Source organism: Mauremys mutica, chromosome 2 (genome assembly GCF_020497125.1).
Source record: "Mauremys mutica isolate MM-2020 ecotype Southern chromosome 2, ASM2049712v1, whole genome shotgun sequence".
NCBI lineage: Eukaryota > Metazoa > Chordata > Testudines > Geoemydidae > Mauremys > Mauremys mutica.
In genome coordinates this window covers 18,664,761-18,677,872 of record NC_059073.1, presented here as the reverse complement: position 1 = coordinate 18,677,872, position 13,112 = coordinate 18,664,761, and the positions used below count along the sequence as shown (strand labels likewise).

Sequence of the window (13,112 nt, the reverse complement as noted above, 5' to 3'; positions counted from 1 at the left end):
CATAGAATATCAGGGTTGGAAGGGACCTCAGGAGGTATCTAGTCCAACCCCCCTGCTCAAAGCAGGACCAATTTCCAACTAAATCATCCCAGCCAGGGCTTTGTCAAGCCTGACCTTAAAAACCTTTAAGGAAGGAGATTCCACTACCTCCCTAGGTAACTCATTCCAGTGCTTCACTACCCTCCTAGAGAAATAGTTTTTCCTAATATCTGACCTAGACCTCCCCCACTGCAACTTGAGACCATTACTCCTTGTTCTGTCATCTGCCACCACTGAGAACAGTCTAGATCCATCCTCTTTGGAACCCGCTTTCAGGTAGTTGAAAGCAGCTATCAAATCCCCCCTCATTCTTCTCTTCTGCAGACTAAACAATCCCAGTTCCCTCAGCCTCTCCTTATAAATCATGTGCTCCAGCCCCCTTACTAATATAGTAAGAGACAGGCCTTGCCCTGAGGAGTTTGGAGTTTATACAGTCAATGAATGGGAAGGACAGCAAAGGTGCAGAGGTAAAGAGACTTGCCCAAGGTCACAGTATGTTAGCTGAAGAGGCGGGAATTGTCCCCAGGTCTGCATTCCAGTCCAGGAACATTAGGGTTCCCAGTGTTTCAGAGGCCAAAGATTAGGAACCACTCTGTGCCATTGTTTTATCTTCTTTATTACTGTTATCGTTGTTTGTTAGCTGCATTACAGTAGTGCCCAGAGGCCTTACTGTTCCTCCAGGGCCCATTGTGCTACACGCTGTACAAACATGCATTGCGAAAGAGCCCATTTTAAGGAAAAGGTCAAAGAAGTAGAGAAATCAGGGATCACGGGAGGGAGGATGACAGCAAGGAGCATGCTGGGTTACTTAGATTAGCTCAATTAAGTGGTCACTTTAAAAATATAAATGAAATATCAGCACACTCAACTGGACCCTTGTCTGCAAAATGGGGAAACTATTTCCTTTCTGAAAGATGACAATCCATGGGCCAACTGGCATGGTGCTTCCAAGCAATTAACATGCATTAATTGCTACTCTTTAATTAAAGGGAGAACCCAAAGTAAGGAAATTCCAAGACTAAAACATGTGTTAACCTGGAATTAAACTTATTTAGGGGAAAACCTTAATGGAATGCTGTAATTAAAAACACCACCCGCCTGCACAGACCTCAGAGCCAGGGAATTAAGAGTTAAAGTTGTACTGGGGAGAGTTAACTATCCTTAAGCCATTGCAAAATAGGGTGTGGAAGGAAGATAATATTCACAGAAAGTCATGCCCTCAGACTTCTTTTAAAAACAAGCAATACAGCCCCACCCCAGGTCATTGGCTGGAGAGCCCAGGCTCTCCTCAGAAGTCCAGTGGGAAAGTCCCCAAACAAACTGAAAGTCTTGTTTTAAAGTTCAAAGCAAACAAAACAGCTCCTTTCTAGGAGGTTTCTTTCCCTCAGACATTTTTATGGGGAATCCAGACTCTCCCTAGAGATCTGGCAGTCAAAGTCCACAAAATTAGTAGGCAACAGACCGCCTCAATGGTCTTCCCTGCTATGTGGAGGAAAGACTGCTCATATCATACTCCAGCATGCCTGGCTGTGGAGGCCTACAAATTCCAGTAGCCCAGAGGCTACACTTCTCAGGAGTCTTTTTGACTGGGAGAAAAAGAAGCCTTGATATATTTCAAAGCCTAAGTTCTCTGGCAAACCACAAACTGTCATTCTGGGACCACTTCCTCTTGCTCAGTTGTAGACTTCAAATATCAAACTTTATTTCCTTAAAGAGCAGGTATGCCATGTTGTTACACATAGAAATCAGGATCTACAGTACCCCCAAAACTTTAAGTCTAAGGCTAAACTGAGGTAAATAAAGGAGGTAGCCATCCTCAGAGGTAATGTACAAAGTGTTACTTTATTATGACATTTCATATACATGGCACAGAACTAACCCATCATCTCATCTTCCTAATAAACTTTGATTGCCTCACAATTTAGATTTTTGCAACCATTTTAACCCTTTGCTGCCTACAGTGGTTGCGTTCCCCATTCTGCAGACATTGATGAAATCCTGGTCCCATTGAAGTCAATGGCAAAACTTCCACTGACTTCAAGAAGGCCAGGATTTCACCCAGAATCTGTAGAACTCAAAGTGCTTTAGAAAGGCAGGTAAGTATCTTTATCCCCATTTTACAGATGGGTAAACTGAGTTGCAGACAATCTAATTGTTTTGCCCAAGGTTGCATGCCAAGGCCCAATTGGGTAAAAGGATCTACATGGGCAGACCCTTGCACTGCCAATGGAATTCCATAGCTTTCAATGACTCCAGGTGGACATAAGGTTCTGCCAGTGTTCCCAAACACAATAGATCTGAGCCAAATCACCAGCATATCCAGTGATTAATATCACAACTTCTTGTTATACTGTGATACTTATTGCAATCAGTCCTCTAGCTATCATGAATGGAGCATGGAGTTAAGGGGTGTGGGGGGGGAATGGAGATATCTTATGGTTATTTTGGGGGAAATTAACTCTGCAAGGCATAATTTTATGGGAAGGGGGTGTTTTTATTTAAAGAGTTCCACTCCATCTAACATAAAGGTGTTTACTACAGAGATCTCTTGTGTTGCAATTACAGTTAGTATTAACACTGTGGACTGAGGATTTTATCCAGATCCACATTTTAATTTATGCAATGACGTTTCCAAAGATTTAATTTCTGGATTCAAACATAACACTGCAAAACAGTGAGTCAGAGCCTCAGCTGGTGTTTTACATTGATCTACACTAACTGAGAACCTGACCCATATTACCTAAAAACCAGGGGCCTAAACTAATAGCCAATATCTCTTTAGAAATCTCTAAAGAGAACTTAATCCTAATGTAGTTTGACCTTTGGTACAGCGATCGGAGGGGGAGGAGAAAAAGAAACATTCTGTGATTCCTTATAATTATTATTTATTGGGCAAGATTCTGCCACGTTTTCTCATATTAGTACTTGACCTCAGTGGCATTATGCAAAATGATCACAGGTGGCGGAATCAGGCCCTTTATTTCACTGCCAGTAATGTTCAGTGCTGTGCAAGCTGCAGAACAGAGACTGTCCCTGCCCCAGAGAGATTGCAGCCTGAACAAGACAGTCATAGAGAAGACAGCAAGCACTTGAAAACATGAAGAGGGAATTGGCTTGAGGGCTAAACAGATAAAAAATATTATAATGATAATAATCTGCCATAATACACAAGAGACTGTTACGGGGTTGATGATACCGCATGCATTAATTTGTTGTCTGGTCAAAAAAATAAGTTAGTGTCAAAAGAATATCCTAGCTTTCCTTCCTGGCTTGTAATATAAATGGTATCTGTTCAGTAGGCTGGCCGTAATGAAGTCATCTGGCTTTTTGAAAAAGCAAGTGGGTCATCTGTAGCAGCTTGACTGGTGACCTCAATTCACTGAGCTGAAAGTCAGTTCTCCTAGGCTTCTCCTTTATAAATGCTGTGATTTTCTGCCATACATAATTCTGGTTACAATTCTGATTGGAAAATGGAGCTGCTTAGGGGGACTTACAAAATGACATCTGTTCAATAACAGACGTGCCAGAAGAGCTGAATGAGGCTTCTGTAGATGGGGCTGCCTCTGGAGTTAAATACATGTGCAGATGGGGATCTATGAAATGGAAATATCCAGCCGTAAATGGCTACAATTTCTGCTCCCATTTTAAAGTATGGAGTTCACAGCATCCAGAGCAAGTTCATTCACACGTCACACAGGGCTCCCAGTGTAACCTATGTAAGAACTTCTTTTCAAATTATTTCAGAAGGAACCTGCTCACCCGCCTGTAGTGAGAGCTCTATGACTTTTACCGATGTCTTAAGAAAAGATGGTCAAACTCAGTTACACATTTAGGGTGACATTCAGCCCTGTGCAGCCAGCCAGCAAAAGGCTTATGCACCCCTGAAATCTCACATAAGGCCTATTTTGAGGACTTGAGTGAAGTGAGTGCCTCATTCAGGCCCTCTGCACAGGGGAGTATTTCACTTTGTTCTGCCAGTAAATCATTTGTAATCCAGTCCTGATGATTCCTAAGGCCTGGTCTACACTAGGATCTTAAATCGAATTTAGCAGCGTTAATTCGAACTAATCGCTCAACCGTCCACACCAGGAAGCCATTTAATTCGAACTAGGGGGCTCCTTAGTTCGAATTTGGTACTCCACCCCGACAGGTGGAGTAACGCTAAATTCGCACTTGCTAGCTCGAATTAGGCTAGGTGTGGATGCAAATCGAACTTAGTAGCTCCGGGAGCTATCCCACAGTGCACCACTCTGTTGACGCTCTGGACAGCAGTCCGAGCTTGGATGTTCTGAGCAGCCACACAGGAAATGACCCGGGAAAATTTGAAATCCTTTTCCTGTCTGGACAGTTAGAATCTCATTTCTTGCTTTGACATCGGGGCGAGCTCCGCGGCACCTGCAACGATGCAGAGCTCTCCAGCAGAGGAGTCAGCCCAATGCAAGAATAGAAAGAGATCCCCAGCATGGACAGACCGGGAAGTCCAGGATCTGATCGCTGTGTGGGGCGAGGAGTCTGTGCTGTCGGAGCTGCGCTCCAACAAGCGTAATGCAAAGACCTTCGAGAAGGTCTCCCAAGCCATGACACAGAAAGGATACAGCCGGGATGCGATGCAGTGCCGCGTGAAAGTCAAGGACCTGAGGCAAGGCTATCAAAAAGTCAGAGCGGCAAACGGACGCTCCGGAGCACAGCCCCAGACATGCCGCTTCTACGAGGCACTGCATGCCATTCTCGGTGGGTCTGCCACCACTGTCCCACCAGTGACCGTGGACTCAGTAGATGGCATAGTGAGCCAGGACAGTTCCTACTCGATGTTCGCCAATGGGCAAGACGACGAAGGGTCCGTGGAGGAAGGCGCAGGCGACAGCGAACACAATGCCGCTTTCCCTGACAGCCAGGATCTGTTCCTCACCCTCACAGAGATCCCCTACCAACCCTCACCGGCCGTGAACCCGGACTCAGAGTCAGGGGAAGGATCAGGCGGTAAGTCGTATAAACAAGAAAATATTTATTTGCTCGAAAACATGTATACCAAAAATATAAATTCTATCTATAAATACTATATCTAAAAGTTTTTAAAGGGAAACTAAACGAACAGTAGGTCTACACAGATTGGGATGGAACAATAGTCCTCCATGGACAATTCCACAAATGCTTCAAACAGTTCCTCAAATACCCTCTGCAGGAGGTTTCGAGGAAGAGGTGCCTTATTTGGTCCTCCGGTGAAGCTCACTCTTCCACGCCACGACATCCTCAGATACAGGGGAACCATCGCCTCTACCAGCATGGCCGCGTAGGGTCCCGGTCGGTGAAGTGCTTCCCTTAACATCCTTTCTTTCTGCACTCGAGAGACACGCCTCAGGGTAATCTCGTTACTGAAGTGCTGCATCTAATTAGGGCAATTAGCGAATAGTTACTGTTCTTAATGGTTTACTTATACTTTGCATAACAAAGCCCCGCGCTTAGCAGCCACGTGCTGTAGGCCACACAGGAAAAGCATACATTGATCTTTCCCCTGCAGTGTCGGGAGTGGCTGCAAAAGGGTCATAGTATCTGATTTCCAGATTGCCTTTAGCACGACGGCACAGCTATCCGTTAACTGATAAGCATAATGTACTGTAAGGCTTACCAGGACTCTCTGCTAGAGGGATTCTGCTATCTCTCCCGACTTCTCCGCTCTCCTGTGCAATGGCGCAGCCAATCAGAGCGTAGGCCAAAATGTTGTGCTTCTCTGGAGACCACGTGACACTTGTTGTCCGGTACGGTCTTCTTCATAGAAATTGACTAGACGGTGTTCACTGTTCGCCAAAATGTATCTGTACAAGGAAATCACTAACTTTCCCCATCACACAGCTTCGGCTCCTTCCCGGACTGCCCCGGCATCCCCCTCGCAGAGACTGGCAATGATTAGACGGCGAAAGAAGACGACTAGGGACGACATGTTCGCTGAACTGATGGCCTGCTCCCGAGCAGAGGCTGCAGAGCAGAAACACTGGAGGGAGACCCTATGTGAGCAGCATCGCACACTCATGGAACGTGAGGATAGGTGGCGGCAGGAAGACCAGCAGACCACCCAAACGCTGCTTGGTCTCATGAAGGAACAAACGGACACGCTTCGTCGCCTTGTTGATGTCCTGCAGGACCGCAGGCTGGAGGACAGGGCCCCCCTGCAGTGTCTCTGCAATCGCCCTCCCCAGCCAAGAAGTCCTGGCCCCCCCTCACCCAAAAGTACAAGACGGAGGGGTGGTAGAGGCCGTGAGAACTGTCACTGAACCAGAGCAGAGCGGCCGTGTACTCCGCACTTCTCACGTTAGAAATTTGTAGAAGTGCTTCCCTTATAGGCTCAGCCAGTCCCAAATCCAAGGTTCATCCCCCCACTGTTTATTAGATTAATAAAAGATGTTTGCTGTTAATCACTGTTTCCGTCATGTCTTTCCTGTCAGAGGATTTTTCGGTGTATGGGGTGGACAGGGGTTTCATACTTGCACGGTATAGCCTACAGTACCAGGGTACAGACTTGGGGAAAGGATCAACTGCGGGGCACACACACACTGCAGTCAGTAGGCACCAGGGTCATTCTGTGTTGTGTATGCTGCCCCTGATCATTTCGTAATGTGTATGCTTGTCCAGGGTCCTAGCGCCTGCCACGCCATTACTGTGAAGGCAGGCTGCCCTTACGATGCACTTGCAACGGATCCACGAGCCTATCCGCTGCCCTGAGCCCCAACAAGAGCCCTCATCCACGGACAGATAGTCACCCTTCTCCCACACCCATCACCCCTTCCCACGCAGAAACCCGCAGCCCACTGCCGTCATCCAAACCCCTATGCAAAGAAGGCACCACTCGCCCCTTCCTGCAAACCCTCCCCTTCATGCAGAACCACTGTCATCCGTCCCCCACCCCAGAGACCTATGTAGGAGCAGGAGGATGTCAGTCCTCTATGGAGGAAGCGGTCTGTACGTCAGTGCACACCGTGCCCAGCACAGTATGCGTCCATGTCTCAACACCAGAACAGAAATGCAAAGTAAAAGAAAGATTTATTAATAATGAGTGTAACAATTAATTTGCTTAAAAACGTGCTTTGGAAGTGGGGGAAACTTGGAGAACGCGGCATGTAGCCGCAGATCCAAATCGACACAAACTGACACAGGCCCAGGGTCAGTTTCTCTTGAAAGCAAGTGGAGAGTCATAGGTTACCCTGCTCTCCGAGGAAACTTGCTTTCAAAGCCTCCCGGATACACAGCGCTTCCCGCTGGGATATTCTCTCGGCACGGGTGTCTGGCTGAGCGTAAACTGCAGCCAGGCGATTTGCCTCAACCTCCCATCCGGACAAAAAGGCCTCGCCCTTGCTCTCACACAGATTGTGCAGCACACAGCATGAAGCAATAACTACGGGGATATTCTTTTCGCTGATGTCCGAGCGAGTGAGTAAGCTCCGCCATCTCCCCTTGAGACGTCCGAAAGCACACTCCACCACCATTCTGCACTTGCTCAGCCGGTAGTTGAAGAGTTCCTTCTCTCTGTCCAGGGCGCCTGTATAGGGCTTCATGAGCCAGGGCATTAGCGGGTAGGCTGGGTCCCCGAGGATCACTGTAGGCATCTGCACATCCCCAACCGTTATTTTGTGGTCCGGGAAGAAAGTACCTGCCTGGAGGAGTCTAAAGAGACCAGAGCTCCTGAACACACGCGCGTCATGAACCTTGCCCGCCCACCCGACGTTGATGTTGGTAAAACGTCCCCTATGGTCCACCAGTCCTTGCAGCACCATGGAAAAGTAGCCCTTTCGGTTAATGTAATCGCTGGCCTGGTGGGCCGGTGCCAGGATAGGGATGTGAGTCCCATCTATAGCCCCACCGCAGTTTGGGAATCCCATCGCGGCGAAGCCGTCTATGACAACCTGGACGTTTCCCAGGGTCACCACCTTTGAGAGCAGTTGCTCAACGATTGTGTGGGCTACTTGCATCACAGCAACCCCCACGGTAGATTTGCCCACGCCAAAGTGGTTAGCTACTGACCGGTAGCTGTCTGGCGTGGCAAGTTTCCAGAGGGCTATGGCCACTCGCTTCTGCACACTCAGGGCTGCTCGGATCCGGGTGTCCTGGCGCTTCAGGGCAGGGGACAGCAAGTCACACAGTTCAAGGAAAGTGCCCTTACGCATCCTGAAGTTTCGCAGCCACTCTGTGTCATCCCAGACCTGCAGCACTATGCGGTCCCACCAGTCCGTGCTTGTTTCCCGGGCCCAGAATCTCCGTTCCACAGCATGAACTTGACCCATTGCCACCATGATCTCCACTGCCCGGCGTACCCTGCTTTCTGAGAGGTCTGCGCCACTCTCCTCACCGCGCTGCCGGAGCCTCCTCGCCCGATTTCTCAGCAGCTGACTGTTGCAGAGGTGGACGATAAGGTGTGAGGAGTTGACAACGGCCATAAGTGCAGCGATGATCGCAGCGGGCTCCATGCTCGCAGTGCTGTGGCGTCCGCGCTGTCACTGACCAGAAAAGTGCGCGAACAGATTTCCCGCCGGCGCTTTCAGGGAGGGAGGGCGTTTGTGAGTGACGGTTGAATGATGACAGTTACCCAAAACCACCCTCGACACATTTTTCCCCCAGCAGGCATTGGGAGCTCTACCCAGCATTCCAATGGGCAGCGGGGACTGCGGGAACTGTGGGATAGCTTCCCACAGTGCACCGCTTCCAAAGTCGACGCTGGCCCCGTGAATGTGGACTCAGAAATTCGAATGAGTGTATTTAGTATGGATACACAAATTCGACTTCATAAGGTCGAATCCACAAATTCGAACTAAGTTGATTCGAAATAGTCTTGTAGTGTAGACAAGGCCTAAGCATTGCCAAGATAGCTGGGTTGAACAGAGTGACTTTCAGCATAGGGATTACTTTGGCTTTTCGCTGTTCATATTGCATGGTCGACTAACAAATAACAAACGAGGCATTTCCAATGCAAACTTTTGGACAAACGATGATTTGTATTGCATTTTGTAAAACTTTTGGTTGTTTCTAGGGGTTTTCCTTGCAGGACCTTCCTGCTCTAGTTCCCTCTGTGCTAGGAAGATACTATCAGGCTCCAATCCAACAATGAAGACGAGGGCACGAGGGGATAGCAAGAAGGAAATTCTGCTGCCCAAGTGGCATGAGCAGGTGAAAGGTAGCCCTATGGGCCCTAGCCCTGAGGATTCTCTTCCCTACAATCACCATCCCAATCCAAGGATGTCCCCTTTGATCTTTCCCATCTTACCACCCACTGACACTCTTCCACAACCAAAGAGCCTGATCCTGCCAGGTACTGAGTGTCCTTATTACCCATTGATTTCAAAGGGCATTCAGCGTCCAGACAAAACAAAGACATTCAACTTCTCCCTCCTCATCTCCCCAACACACATAAAGGGTCCAGTCCTGAAGTCACTGAATCTACTCAGGTGATCAACGACCTGGCCTCAAATGAAAAAAAATCTTCCCAAAATGAAGCCAGCCTCGGCCCCGCCACACACACACTTTAAAACAAACACTTCAGAATAAGGAGGCTCTAAAATGACTGAAATGTCAGCTTTATTGAACTGTGTGGTGGTGTAGCCCTGTTGGTCCCAGGTATTAGAGAGACAAGGTGGGTGACATAATCTCTTTTATTGGACCAACTTCTGTGAGTGAGAGAGACAAGCTTTTGACCTTACACAAATATCCTGAGAGACCCTGTTTCAATACGAAAAAAAAAACCCCTCTCCGACTGCACACCCCTAGTTGTCACCTACTACCCCACACTGGAACCCATATGGGGTATTATTAAATAATTACACCTGATACCTCATAGGGACCACATCCTGAAAGAAATCTTTCCTGAACACCCAGTTCTGGCCTTCAAACAACCCCTGAGCCTCTCCAAGCTCATTGTCAGAAGCAAGCTCCCCACAGACACCAACTCAAAGCAGCACCAGACCCTGCCATAACGATACATGCAAAACCTTCAGACTTACCTCCACTGCTGTGATGATCAACACCCCTCACAATCCACCTTTCAAGATCCATGGTTCCTACACATGCCTATCACAACACTGGATGTGCCTCAGCCAGGGCACTAAATGCCCCAATAAACAACCATGTTGGTAAAACCAGACGATCACTATGCTCTTGAATGAACTCACACAGGAAAATGATAGACAAAAACACCTTGTCACCCATGAGTGAACCCTTTTCACAAAACCATCACCCTATATCTGACCTCTTAGTCCTCATCCTCGAAGGAAACCTGCAGAACTCCTTCAGATGATGAGCCTGGGTGTTTAACTTCATAATTGCTAGACACTAAAAATCATGGACTGAATGGAGATGCTGGATTTATGGCTTATTACACCAATATATAAGCTACTAACAACATCCCCCACCAACACACTCCAGCTGGCTTTTTTTTCCTTTCTCCCCTATGACCTGAGGGGTGTTAACTTCACCTTGAATGATCCCTTGAAATATGTGTTAACTACTTATGCTAAACAATCTGTTCCACCTTCTGATTAGGTGTGACACTGAGGCTAAGGGTACGTCTACACTACCCGCCGGATTGGCGGGTAGTGATCGATCTATCAGGGATCGATTTATCGTGTGTGGTGGAGACATGATAAATCGATCCCCGATCACTCTCCCGTTGACTGCTGAACTCCAGCAGTGCGAGAGGCGGAAGCAAAGTCGACAGGGGAGCCGCGGCCGTCGATCCAGCACCGCAAGGACGCGACGTAAGCAATTTTAATTCGATCTAAGATATGTCGACTTCAGCTACGCTATTCTCGTAGCTGAAGTTGCGTATCTTAGATCGATCCCCCCTCCACCCCCAGTGTAAATCAGGCCTATGTCTACACTGGCAATTGAACCACAAAACTTTTGCCTTTCAGGGGTGTTAATGCCCCCCCATCCCCCTCAGACAAAAGTTTTGCCACAACAAACGCCAGTGTGAACAGTGTGTTGTCGGCAGGAGAGCGTGCAAACGCTTGTTAGGGGTGGAAGTTTTTTGTCGGCAGGAGAGCCGACAAGCAGTGGCTACACTGAATGAGTTTTAGCAGCACGGCATGACACAGCCATGTCACTAAAAGCTGTGTAGTGTAGACATAGCCTGAGGCTCCGTCTATACTAGAGACCTTACAGCAGCACAGCTGTATTGCTGCAGCTGGGCCCAGAACCGCCCGGGGGGGGAGGGGGCAAGTGGGGCAATTTGCCCCAGGCCCCACAGGGGCCCCCACGAGAGTTTTCGGCGGGTCTTCAGTGGCAGGTCCTTCAGTGCTGCCGAACACACCCGCTTCTTCCGCTCCGGGTCTTCGGCGGCAGTTTGGCAGCAGGGGCTCCTTCCGCTCCGGGTCTTCGGCGGCAGTTCGGCAGCAGGGGCTCCTTCCGCTCCGGGTCTTCGGCGGCAGTTCGGCAGCGGGAGCTCCTTCCGCTCCGGGTCTTCGGCGGCAGTTCGGCGGCGGGTTCTTCACTCACTCCAGGACCTGCCGTCAAAGTGCCCCAAAGACCCGGAGAGGAAGGACCCCCGCTGCCAAAGTCCCCAGGCCCCCTGAATCCTCTGGGCAGCCCTGGCTGGGCCGCTGTAAGGTCTCCCAGGTAGCCACTCTATGACCAACAAGCGGGGGAAGCTATGTCGGCAAGAGATGCTGTTCACACAAGCATTTCTATCAGGGAAACGTATGTTGGTCAGAGGTGTGTTTTTTCACACCCCTGACTGACAAAAGTTTTACTGACAAAAGTGTTAGTATAGGCATAGCCTGAGTATTTCCCATACCTGAAGAAGAGCTCTGTGTAAGCTCAAAAGCTTGTCTCTCTCACCAACAGAAGCTGGCCCAATAAAAGATATTACCTCACATCTTGGCTCAGCTTTATTGAAAGACGCTCCTAAATCTTTGTTTAAAGTGCCAACGTTCACATCACATGATGGGGAGGTGGGTTTAAAGACGCTCTCTAGAAGACTACGTGACTGAGCAGCACGTAATAAGGTAGTTGCTGTGGGGAAACATTTATGTTATGAATTGCAGGTGATAGTCACAAAATATGCCCTGGGCAATCTTTCCCAACCCAGTATCAGAGGGGTAACTGGCCGTGTTAGTCTGTATCCACAAAAACAATGAGGAGTCCGGTGGCACCTTAAAGACTAACAGATTTATTCGGGCACACTCCATGCATCTGAAGAAGTGGGCTTTTTACCCATGGAAGCTTATGCCCAAATAAATCTGTTAGTCTTTAAGGTGCCACCGGACTCTTCGTTGTTTTCCCAACCCACACACCCTCCTGTTAGTCCGAATGCTCCGAACAGCCCAGAGCAGATCAGAGCACACCCTGTTTACTTGACCCCACCCTCCCTGCTTCAGGCATGTTTCTCTGTCAGGTATGCAATTTTAGATCAAAGGGGACATCCTTGGATTGGGATGGTGATTGTAGGGAAGAAAATCCTCGGGGCTAGGGCCCAATCCTGCACTCCTCCTCATTCAGACAAATTCCCACTGAAGGCCATGGGGTGAATTCTGCTGTCCTAAATGCTCCTTCTTAAGGCAAAACACCCACTGAACTCATGAAACACACACACACACACACACACACACACACACACACACACTCAAAGAGAGACAGACAAGGTGGCTGAGTAATATCTTTTATTGGGCCAAATTATGTTAGTGAGAGAGAAAAGCATTTGAGCTACACAGATCTCTTCTTCCAGTCTGAGAAAAGTACTCAGAGTGACAACTAAATACAAGGTGGAACAAATTGGCATAAGAGACCATTCAAGGTGAAGTGGCCCGTTACCGCCTCTGCAGTCATAGGACAAAAAAGGTGGAGCAGTGGGTTATAGATTGTTGTAATAAACCATAAAACCAGTGTCTGTATTAAGACTATGACTTTCAGTATCTAGCAAAGTTATGAATTTAAGCTCCCAGGCTTGTCCTTTGAAGGTTGCTTGCAGGTTTCCTTTGAGGACTAGGACTGAGAGGTCGGATGTGGAGTGATCGTTTTGTGAAAGGTGTTCACCCACAGCAACAAGGTCTTTTTGTCTTTTATCATTTTTCTGTGTGAGTTCATTTTTTGTCCAG

At 48.2% G+C, this 13,112-nt stretch overlaps 2 long non-coding RNA genes across 4 annotated transcripts in view; one reads left to right on the top strand and one right to left on the bottom strand.

Annotated features, from left to right (window-relative positions):
* LOC123362932 overlaps positions 1 to 13,112 on the bottom strand; it is a 78,304-nt gene that overhangs the window by 21,633 nt on the left and 43,559 nt on the right. The gene's annotated exons all lie outside the window — the stretch shown is intronic.
* Positions 1 to 13,112, top strand: part of LOC123362930 — a 66,043-nt gene that overhangs the window by 24,294 nt on the left and 28,637 nt on the right. The window contains exon 1 of one of the 3 annotated variants that reach the window (XR_006576648.1): positions 10,712 to 10,775. The exons of the other annotated variants lie outside the window; for them this stretch is intronic. This is a non-coding gene — a long non-coding RNA (uncharacterized LOC123362930). Of the gene's footprint in view, positions 1 to 10,711; positions 10,776 to 13,112 lie in introns of those variants that run through there. 3 annotated transcript variants of the gene reach the window in all.